The sequence below is a fragment of the Gopherus flavomarginatus genome, unplaced genomic scaffold (genome assembly GCF_025201925.1).
Source record: "Gopherus flavomarginatus isolate rGopFla2 unplaced genomic scaffold, rGopFla2.mat.asm mat_scaffold_43_arrow_ctg1, whole genome shotgun sequence".
NCBI classification, from domain to species: Eukaryota; Metazoa; Chordata; order Testudines; family Testudinidae; genus Gopherus; species Gopherus flavomarginatus.
The window spans coordinates 3,137,459-3,147,304 of NW_026115085.1; the positions used below are offsets into that span (position 1 = coordinate 3,137,459).

Consider the following 9,846-nt stretch of genomic DNA (forward strand, 5'->3'; position numbering starts at 1 on the left):
GCTCTGCCACTCCCTTAGGGTGTGCTAGGGTGCACATGTGTGGGTCCCAGCTGCTCCCTGCCCATCTCATTGAAGCAGGTGTGCAGGGTTACTTCCCTCGGAACTGCAGGGCACCAGTGAACATGGGGCTGGCTGGAGGTGGGGGAGGGGGAGGATGCGAGAGGTAGGGTCTGGCTGCAGGCTGGGCAAGGGGTGTGGGGCAGGCTGGAGACAAGAGGTGTGGGGTGGGCTGGCTGGCTTCAGGCAGGGCCACAGGGAGGGTGCTGCATGGGTTGGCAGGGCTGGAGACAAAGGAGTGTGGGACTGGCTGGCTTCAGGCAGCGGGGTGCGGCAGGGGTTGGCTGGAGACGGGTTGGTGCAGGGCTGAAGGCAAGGCAGGGGGTACGGGGTTGGCTGGAGACAGGGCAGGGGGTGCAGGGCTGGTGCGGGCAGGGCAGGCAGTGTGGCAGGGGCTGGCTGGAGACAGGGAAGGGGGTGCAGGGCTGGCTGGAGACAGGGGTTGGTGCAGGGCTGAAGGCAAGGCAGGGGGTGTGGGGCTGGCTGGAGATGGGCAGGCTGCAGGCAGGAACTGGTGCAAGCAGGGCAGGAGGTGCGGGGCTGGTGCGGGCAGGGGTGCAGCAGGGGCTGGCTGGGGATGGGCTGGCTGCAGGCAGGGCAGGGGGTGCAGGTACAGGGGGTACAGCCCATCCTCTATGGTGAGTGCCTCCTTCTCCTCCTCCTCCTCCCCCCTCTCCCACTAGGGTAGCAGCAGCAGCCTGGGGCTTGGGGGCTATTTCAAGGGCCCGAGGCGCCCCTGCTTCCACTGCCCCAGCTCTGTAAATAGCCGCGGGAACCCTGGGGAAGCGGCGGGGCTCCAGTGGCTATTTAAAGGGCCGGGGAGGTAGAAGCAATGGGAGTCCTGGACTTTTTAAATAGCCCCCAGAGCCCCGCAGCCATACCCCAGGGCTCCAGCAGCAGGGCTCTAGTGGCAATTTAAAGGGCCTGGGCTTCCAGCCCCTGCTGGGAGCCCCAGGCCTTTTAAATTGCCCCCTGGGGAAACTGGGCCACCCTGGTACAGCGCACTGGCTTTTGCTGGTACTGGGGCTTGGGTGCGGGGTCCTCTTAGGAGCGAGGCCGATTCAAGGGAATTGGTTAAATTGGCCTAAAGCCGGCCCTGGTGGCTGGGATTTAAAGAGCTCTGAGCTCCCCGCCCGCCTGCCCAGAGCCCTATAAATCCTGGCTGCGGCTGAGATTTAAAGAGCTCTGGGCTCCCTGCGGCTGCGGGCAGCTCAGAACCTTTTGAATCCCGGCCGCGGCTGAACTTTAAAGGGGTTTGGATTCCCCGCGGCTACGGGCAGCCCAGAGCCCTTTGATTCCCGGCTGCGGGACGCACAGTGAGACTTCACGGGCCGCACGTTGCCCGTGGGCCGTATGTTGTACAGGCCTGGCATGGAGGGGCAAAATAGGTAAGAAATTTCCGTGGCCTGTCACTAGCAAATAGTAGCCACCATGGATCCTGCCAGAGGTGGCTACATCTTAGCACTGTGGGAAGCAACCCTTCACAGAGACCATTTGTCTTGTGGTTTGGGATACTTCTCAAGACATGCTGCACTCAGAGTGACCCCCTCATCCTGTGCCAGCTGGAGAAAAGAAAAGGGGCCAGCCAACTCTCCCACTACCAGCTGCGAACCACTGATCCCCAAACAGGGGGAGGCCTCTGGCTTTGATGTGTATTAAATATCAGGCTGGTCTCTTTCTTTGGCAAATATCTAACAGAGCTAAAAGAGGGAACAAATGATCCTCAAAGGAGAGGGGAAAGACAATCACTGGGAAATGTAATCCCCTGCAACATCCAGAATGGAGAGCGACTCAGGGCAACAGGTTCCCCCGAAGGAAGAAGTTTTTGGGATTTAGAAACATAAGGAACAGCACAAAACTTGAGAGGATTGTTAATTGACATTTGATAATGACACAGAGGGAAAACCTGAGCTTTCAGATCAGTGTTCAGAAATGAAAGACAAAGGGTGGAAATCAGAGATTTTGGATCCATTTTGCAAATTATAGAGAGGAAAGTGGAAAATCAGAGGGATTTTATATCAGTTGTTGATAGGAGGTAAAATCTGAGTGTTTCACATGAATACTTGGTAAATGAATAAAGAGGAAATGGGCAACATTTGCAAACATTTTGTGTTCAATAATCTGAGAAAAGGTGTAAATCTGAGATTTTCTTATTATTTTATAATTAGAGACAGGAAAATCTCAGGGCATATTCAATTAGAAATAGACAACTAGAGAGAAGTGGGGCAAATGTTTAGGTTATTTTATTTGAATCTTTGAGATTTGCAAAGAAATTGTGTCACAAACTGCATATTTGATAACATGAGAGGAAAACACCAAGATCTGAGGGGAGAGAGTCACTTTCCTGTCAGGGCCCAGTGCTCCCTCCCCCTCCCCCTCCGGGGTCTCTCACTCACTGGGGGCTCCAGGCGGGGCTGGTGCGGTCAGAGCCTGGGGCTGCCTAGGGGGCAGGTCCCAGCTGGAGAAAGCCCCCCCCACCCCGGCCAGGATAGGAATGTGCTACTGGTAGCAGCCTGGGGCTGGACCCTCTCTATGGGGGACACTTGCTCCCCCCTCCCCTTCCTGGCCCTTCCCACGCCCTGTTGCCAGCAGAGAGTGGCCCCCCCAGCCCAACCCAGAGGTGTCCCTGTCTCAGGCCCCCCCCAGCCTCTGCCCAGTTCAGAAATCACTCGGGGGAACCATTTCCCACCTACACAAGGACAAATCACTGCAGGTGAAAATGGGGAGAAACACCCCAAACCTGAGATCTGAACTGGCCATTGGCAAAGGGGAGAGAAAATGGGGCACAATGGGGGGAGGGGAACAGGGAACTTCTCAGGGGTTTGAGGGAAGGGGGTGTCAGCCTGGATGTTGCTTGTTGCTCTCTAGGGAGAAAGGGGGCAGGACAGGAGAGGAGGGGGATCTCCACGGAGGGGGCAGTGGTAATTCCGAGGGGATCTCAGCCCTCCCTTTTTCTCCCCGCTCCTCAGGGGTCACCTGCTCTTCTCCCCTCGCCCCCCGGCCATGTCTCGGCTGCACAGACATTTTCCATCCATCCCTTTCCCAGGTCTCCCCCCTCCGCAGCCCCTGCCCGACCCCACGCAGGGGCTGCTAGGTGTAATGCATGTTCAGTAGGGATTTCTCCCCTACTAATGCTGGGGTGTCCTTCTCCTATAGGTTAGTCTACTAATGATCTCCTCTTGGTGCCATGTGTGTCAGTTCATTGCCATGGCACTCGTGTGCTTAGACATCTGAGGATGCTCTACAGAAAAGCTCCTTGAGTGAGGTGATCCACAGGGAGTAGCTCAAAGCTCCAAAGTGCCTGGCCAGGGGCAGGACATTGGCACAGCAAGGGCGGGGTGTGGCAGTGACATCACAAAGGCCTTTTGCAGGACCTCACACTATTGGTCAAAGACTATTGGTGAGCAGGTGGTGACCTCACAGAGAGATCCTGACATCAGTCAGGGGCCAGGGGCTAGGGAAACCTCAGAGACCCCTGTGGCTTTGCTTCAGCAAGTCTCCTTCTCCAGGTCTCTGTCTGAGGACTGAGAGAGTATTCGGGTTCACGGACGTGAGCGCCAGGAGAAACCTCTTTCCAGTTTTCTCCTTTCCTTGTAGTGATTTTACTAGAAAACAGCCGTCCCTGTTTAGAAGGTAAGAGCCTCCTGGAGGTGTGAAACCTGTTCAGTCTGATCCATCTGGTGAGAGTTGAATTCTAGGCATGGAAAACATGAGCTTAAGGAGGCAGAATTTTATTCCGCACCTGGGATTTTGTCCCTTAGAATCATGGGGACATTAGGGTTTGTCCTTTGTGTTTCACCTTTTCCTCCATCCACCTGTCCCTCCCTCCTTTCTCTTCATCTCTTCTTTTGTCCTTTCTCCTGTTCCCCTCCCAACACCAGGACGAGTGTGTGCGTGTGTGTTGCGGGGGAGTGCTCTGCAGCTCTCACTGTGGGAGTTCCACCCAAAAATGTGAGGCTGAAATAGTGCTCAGGCAGTCAGGGCTGGATTAACCTTTTGTTGGCCCTGGCACCAAACATATTTGGGGGCCCCAGTGTAGTAACTGTGGGCTCCGAGTGTGGGCCTGGTGGGGCAGTGCCATTGGTGCCTTCGTATACCCGGTACTGAACCTCAGAGACATTTTTCATTTTGATCACACACCTCTCCATGACTATATGCATTGCCATACACAGCTCCCTCAGCCCGCGGGTTTTCTTATTGAGCTGTACACCCATGTGGGTTTACCAGTGTCCACAGTGAGCAGAACTTTCATAGTGACCAAGGAAACTCCCCACAGATTTATCTCTTTCCTCATTCAGACCTTCTCTAGCCACGTCTCCAGTACCCCCCATGTCACCAGTCACTGCATGTGGTCCTAGTCTCAGCTCAAAGTCCTAAAGCCAGCAGACACCTGATCATTTCTGACAGATCCCTCCCTCAGCCCCCATCCTGCCATGTGAGCAAGCCACCTGCAAACACCATTTCCCCAAAGTGAGGACTTAGCCCTTGGGAATCTGAAGACACCAGCGTCTCTCCCTCTGCTCCCATCTACATGCTAGTCTGCTACCTGGTCACCACCACCTCTCCCCATACTTGTTTCCTTTCTACTTTGGACATGCTCCCAACCAGCTGGAAGCTCCCTCTGCAAGCCTGACCTGCTCCCGCCTTCCCTGCTCCCCCGACATTCCTTTCCTACTGGTGACCTCTGTTCCTTGAGGTTAACTCCAGTGTCTTTAGGAGCTCTAGCTTAATGGCCCCAGGAGTCATAGAGCCACTTGTAGTTTCTCTAGCTACAGCCATGGGGCAACTGCCAGAGGCCAGCCTTAGACAGCTGCAGCTACTAGCCGCAGGAGCGGAGGCAATGCCAAGGCTGAGCATGCTTGAACCTTGCAAGGGCAGCACTAGGGACTCTAAATCCTCAGCACTGGCCCTAGGCAGCTGCAGACTCTGGAGTTAGGCACTTTCCTCCTCTAGGTTCCTGCATGGTTACAGAACTGCAGTAAAGTGGAACAATTATCAGCTTCTGTGATTGGAAGATGTCTGGATCCATCTAATAAGACCGTCCTACATAAATGAGGAAAGTTGAGGTGCCTTTATTATTCTTTTGTTCCATTCTTTGTTTCTATGGGGAATTTGCCAGTGCAATATCACTGTCTTCCTTTTAAACAAACAAAACTAAAAAAAAAAGTGTAATGGCTGTTGAAAATAGCAATTCCAGCCCTCGTTAGCACTGTGAAGACCCCAACGTTTGTTGCTCAATTTTCTCCTACTTTTTCTACAGTAAATGACAGTGGATCAGCATATTTGATTTGGGAGAAATGAAGTAACAGCTGCCCAAATTGAGCTTGAGCACTCCTGATTTTGAGGTGTTCAGATCTGGAAGGCAGGGGCTAGATTCCCTTTATGAATATTAGATACATCTGGAAAGGAAAAGTCAATTTCTATTTTCATGGCTCAGAAGTGGAATCCTCCTGTCCTGTATCTGAAGCTGTCCAGGTCCAGTAGAGCCTCCCCTTCCTTACTTACCATTTTACCTTCTGGTGGGATCCACATACCTCCCTTGCCCAGCTTCAGATAGAGAGGGGCCCTGTCCAGTTAGTCCACCCAGTTCCATCTTTGGGGGCTGCCAGGCGAGGTCACACCAGCATCCCTAAGCCTGTCTGGGGAAGTCTTCTGAGGGTGCTACCTGGGCCAAAGCCTTCTACTCCTTGGTCACACCTCTTCCCTATTCACAGGTGGCACCCCCTTCTAGCAGCCAGCCAGCCCCCCCAGCCACAGCAAGCTGCAGCACATGGAGTCTCACAGCTTCCCCCCTCCCTTTCCTGTTGATAGCAGCCAAGGGAATGCTGGGAAATGTTCCTTCTCTGCTCCAAGGCAGGGAGCTGGTCAAGGAACTACAGCTCCCAGGGCCCTATGGGGTCTCAGCTCCCCTACTGAATATCCAGGCTGCTCTGAGGCTCCCTTTCTGCAGAGGGGAGGAAGTTACTGTTACAGGTCCCTTCAGAGCTTGGGCCTAGCACTATGGCACCATGTCAAATCCAGTACTGCTCCCAACTCTATCCAGCTCTGCTGCTGGCAGGATCCCTTCCTATTCTTTTTGTTTCTTGCCTCCCCTCCAAGGAGAAGCTCTGCATTGTTCCTGTGTGGGGAATTGAACCCAGGCTGTCTGGGTGAAAGCCAAGAATCCTAACCACTAGACCACATGGGACTTCCATAACACGTTTACATGTTCATATTCAATAACACAATTAAACGTAGCCATTCAAAGTAGCCATTTAAAAGAAGCCATTCAAAAAACTTCAAAAACAGACTTCAAAGAGAAATTGCAGAGTTACAACTGATCTGCAAACTTAACACCATTAATTTGAGCTTGAAGAGGGACTGGGGGTGACTGGCTCACTACAAAAGCAATTTTCCCTCTCTTGGTATTGACACCTCCCTGTCAATTACTTGGAGAGAGCCACATCCACCCTGACTGAATTAGCCTTCAACACTGGTTCTCCCCTTGTATGGTAACTCCCTTTACATCATGTTCCAATATATATTTATGCCTCTATCTGCAATTTTCACTCCATGCATCTGAAGAAGAGGGCTTTTTACCCACGAATGCTTGTGTCCAAATAAATCTGTTAGTTCTTAAGGTGTCACCGGACTCCTCGTTGTTTTGTGAAATAAAAGCAAAATGCACTCTAAGCTGATCTTAACCCTTTCAATGTCCTTACAAACTTAGATGCTTCTCACCACAGGCCGGCTGGTGGCTTTTCAGCCAGGCTCTCCCCTTTCGTCAGCGCTTCAGTTGCTTGGTGTGGGGGTGTCTGTAGATGTAGGTGGACGAGAGAGACAAAGCATGGCAAATGTCTCTGCTTTTATCATGTCCTTTCTTCCCTCTTGGCTTTGCTCCCCCTTCAGAGTCAGGTGAGCATCACTGCGTCTCTCCAAGCAAGTCTGAGCAATTCCCCTGGGGTGTCCTCTTGCAGGTAAGTGATTGCACTGTAGCTCCCTTGCTGAACAATGGCTGTTGATGGGTTGTTTGACACCCTGTCCGGGTGTTGGTTACTTTCCTTGCTGTTGTCACTGGGGAGCTAATATTTGGCTGACTCCCCCACCTTACAGCATAGTGATAACCACACTGCACAATTCTCATAACTTCATATGCATGAATGGTAAACATCTATGGGTAGAGAAATGACTTTCAGCAGATCATATCCTTTCCCCTGATACCTTACAAGGCATGCTCTGTATATAAGATCACGATTATATGAAAATGAGGAATATGGGGGTTACAGCACACTCCCCCAAAGGTACAGAATGTCACACTGAGATTCTATTTTCATTTGTTATGTAACAGCATTAAAGAGATCCAGTGACTGACCAATGGCATTTTCAAGTGCTAAAATGGCAAGCGCTGTTGGTCTCTCATTGGCCATCAGCGACTGAAGATACGGTTTAATGAGCCAGAGCTTCAAGGCGAGGGTGGCTCTGTCCACTGCCTTCCGTTGCGCTGCTGGGCACCAAGTCCCTGGCGGTCAATATGTGAAGCTGGGAGAAGAGAGTGGGGTGGCAAGCGGTGGCAGAACTTTTGCCACCAGGGTCTAGCTGTCTAACTTCCTCTTCGTACTGCTGGGCCCCCGTTGCCTTCAGGTAACACAGGAACTAAGGCAGGAATAGGGTGAGGAAGCAAGTAAAGCCGAGCAAGGAAGGCAAAAGTTAATCTTATCTTCATGGGCAGCTCGCAATGACGTCCTTTTTCTGTGCCACAGCTGACAACAACATCCCAGACAGAAAAGTAACAGGCCAAAAAGAAACCTAGCAGATGCTGAAACAGTTCAGTTGGGAGCGTGCTAGACTAACAGGCTCTTCTATCCTCCTTTATGCACGGGCGGGATGTTTTCTGAGAGTGCAGCAGTTCCTTTAACTGCCACGAGTCCCTCATTTCAGGCTATGCAGCAGGAAAAGACAGCATGGGCTTCTGCACCGAGTTGGCCCACCTGACCTTTCATTCTTCTCTTGCTCTTTGTCAGCAAGGAGAAGAAAAAGAAGCTCTCCCTCAAGCTGGAGTCACACGGGCGAGGTAAGGACGACTTCCTGAGTGCTGGCTCCAGTCCTCTGCCCTGCCAGCTGACCTATCGAGGGGCTACCACCACATTCTCTAGATTTGTCCATCGGTCTGTGCCAGAGTGAGCAACAACCCAGTAGGTGGAGTTTCTGTAGTGTAGTGGTTATCACATTTGCCTAACACGCAAAAGGTCCCTGGTTCAAAACCAGGCAGAAACATGCTGGCTTTCTTTTCCCAGATCCCCTTGTTATTCAGAAAGGGCACTCCTCCTATTGGCCTGTCCCTGGGATAACTCCAACCCCTGCATGACAGAGGATGCTGACAGCAGTGGAGAAAGCACCTTGGTGTCAGGCTGGAGAACCTAGAGTAGTTAGGCCAGTCACCATTTGGAGGCTTGTGGCTTGGCCACCTCTGCTGTTGGAGGTTGGCCTATAGAGGCTCTCACTTCCTGCTGGGCTCCTTTGCGTGACTGGCCAAAGGAGGAAGTGAGGCAGGAATGGGGCAATAGAGGAAAGTTGAGCTGAGGAAGGCAGGGAAGAAGCTGTGCGGTTAAGTGGGGTTAGTAGAGCACCACCCTTCATTCTGCAAAGCCTGGGAGGTGTGGTTGGCTGCTGGGAGGTAGAATCCTGTGCCTGCCTCTTGGCTTCCCAGGAGTGGCTACTTGCAGCCCAGGAGAAGAAGGGAGGTTCTGGGTGAAAGGAAAACAAGCAAAGCTGAGTCCAAGTGGAGAATGGCGGCTCCTTTATGGCCAACCTGGGGGCATGACTGATGGTTTTAGAGGTGGAGGCTGGGCTGGCTGTGAGCAACTGGGATCCAGGAAACCCCCACCTGCCCTTCTGAGGGCTGAACCCATGGAGGTGCGGTTGGCTGCTGAGAGACAGACCCCTGTGGCTGCCTGTTGGCATCCCAGGGATGGCTACTTGCAGCCCAGGAGAAGCGGGGTTCTGGGGGGAAGGAAAAGCAGCAATGGTGAGGCTGAGTGGGCTCCTTTCTGGCCGAGATGGTGGACTGTGGTGAGTCTGGGAGTTGCCTGTAAGCCATAAGTGGACGTAGTGCAGTGAAAAACTGCTGCTCCATTCTGGCCGACCTGGGGGCGCCATGGATGACTTGGGAGTGGGGGCAGGGCGCTGGCTGTGAGCAAATGGGATCCAGGAAGCCCCAGCCTGCCCCTCCAGGGGCCGAGTCTTCTTCTCTCCTGCCATGGGGAGCCCGACCTTAAGCCTGCCCAGCATGTGCAGCAGCTCGAGCATTAAGCCTTCCTGTGTGCATAACTGAACTACGCCCTAGTGTAATAAGGTGTAAAGTTTAGATTGTGAATTTATCTTTAATTTCCATGGTAATTTACTTTGATCTTTTATTCCTACCACTTATAATCCTTAAAACTCCATCTTTCTGTAGTTAATAAATCTGTTTTATGCTCTACTTAAACTGGTATATTTTGCTTGAAGATCTTGGGAAATCTCAGCTCCATTACAAAGCTGGTTCATGTACTATTCACAGTGAGGGAGGGGTGGACCCTGTGTAATAAACTCACACTGATCAGGCTTCTGATTAAGGCAAGATGGTATGATCCAGGGGTGCAAGGCTGCAGAGCTGTAGGGGGGGCGACTTTCTATCATTAGTGTTATGAGTGGCTGCAGAAGCATTCATGTAATTCAGTTGGCTGTGTCCCTACCTACGGATGTCTGTGTAAGTGCAATATCTGCCAGAGATTCACAGCTTGTCTCAGCATCACATGTGTGAGAGGGAGCCAG

At 52.3% G+C, this 9,846-nt stretch overlaps 1 protein-coding gene, 1 long non-coding RNA gene and 1 other non-coding gene across 4 annotated transcripts in view; 1 reads left to right on the forward strand and 2 right to left on the reverse strand.

Annotated features, from left to right (window-relative positions):
- LOC127042431 (zinc finger protein 560-like) overlaps window positions 1-9,846 on the reverse strand; it is an 816,513-nt gene that overhangs the window by 588,896 nt on the left and 217,771 nt on the right. The window lies entirely within an intron of this gene.
- LOC127042434 (uncharacterized) overlaps window positions 1-9,846 on the reverse strand; it is a 206,901-nt gene that overhangs the window by 32,745 nt on the left and 164,310 nt on the right. The window lies entirely within an intron of this gene.
- Window positions 8,238-8,310, forward strand: TRNAV-AAC (transfer RNA valine (anticodon AAC)). The gene has a single exon. It is a non-coding gene; the product is annotated as a tRNA-Val (tRNA).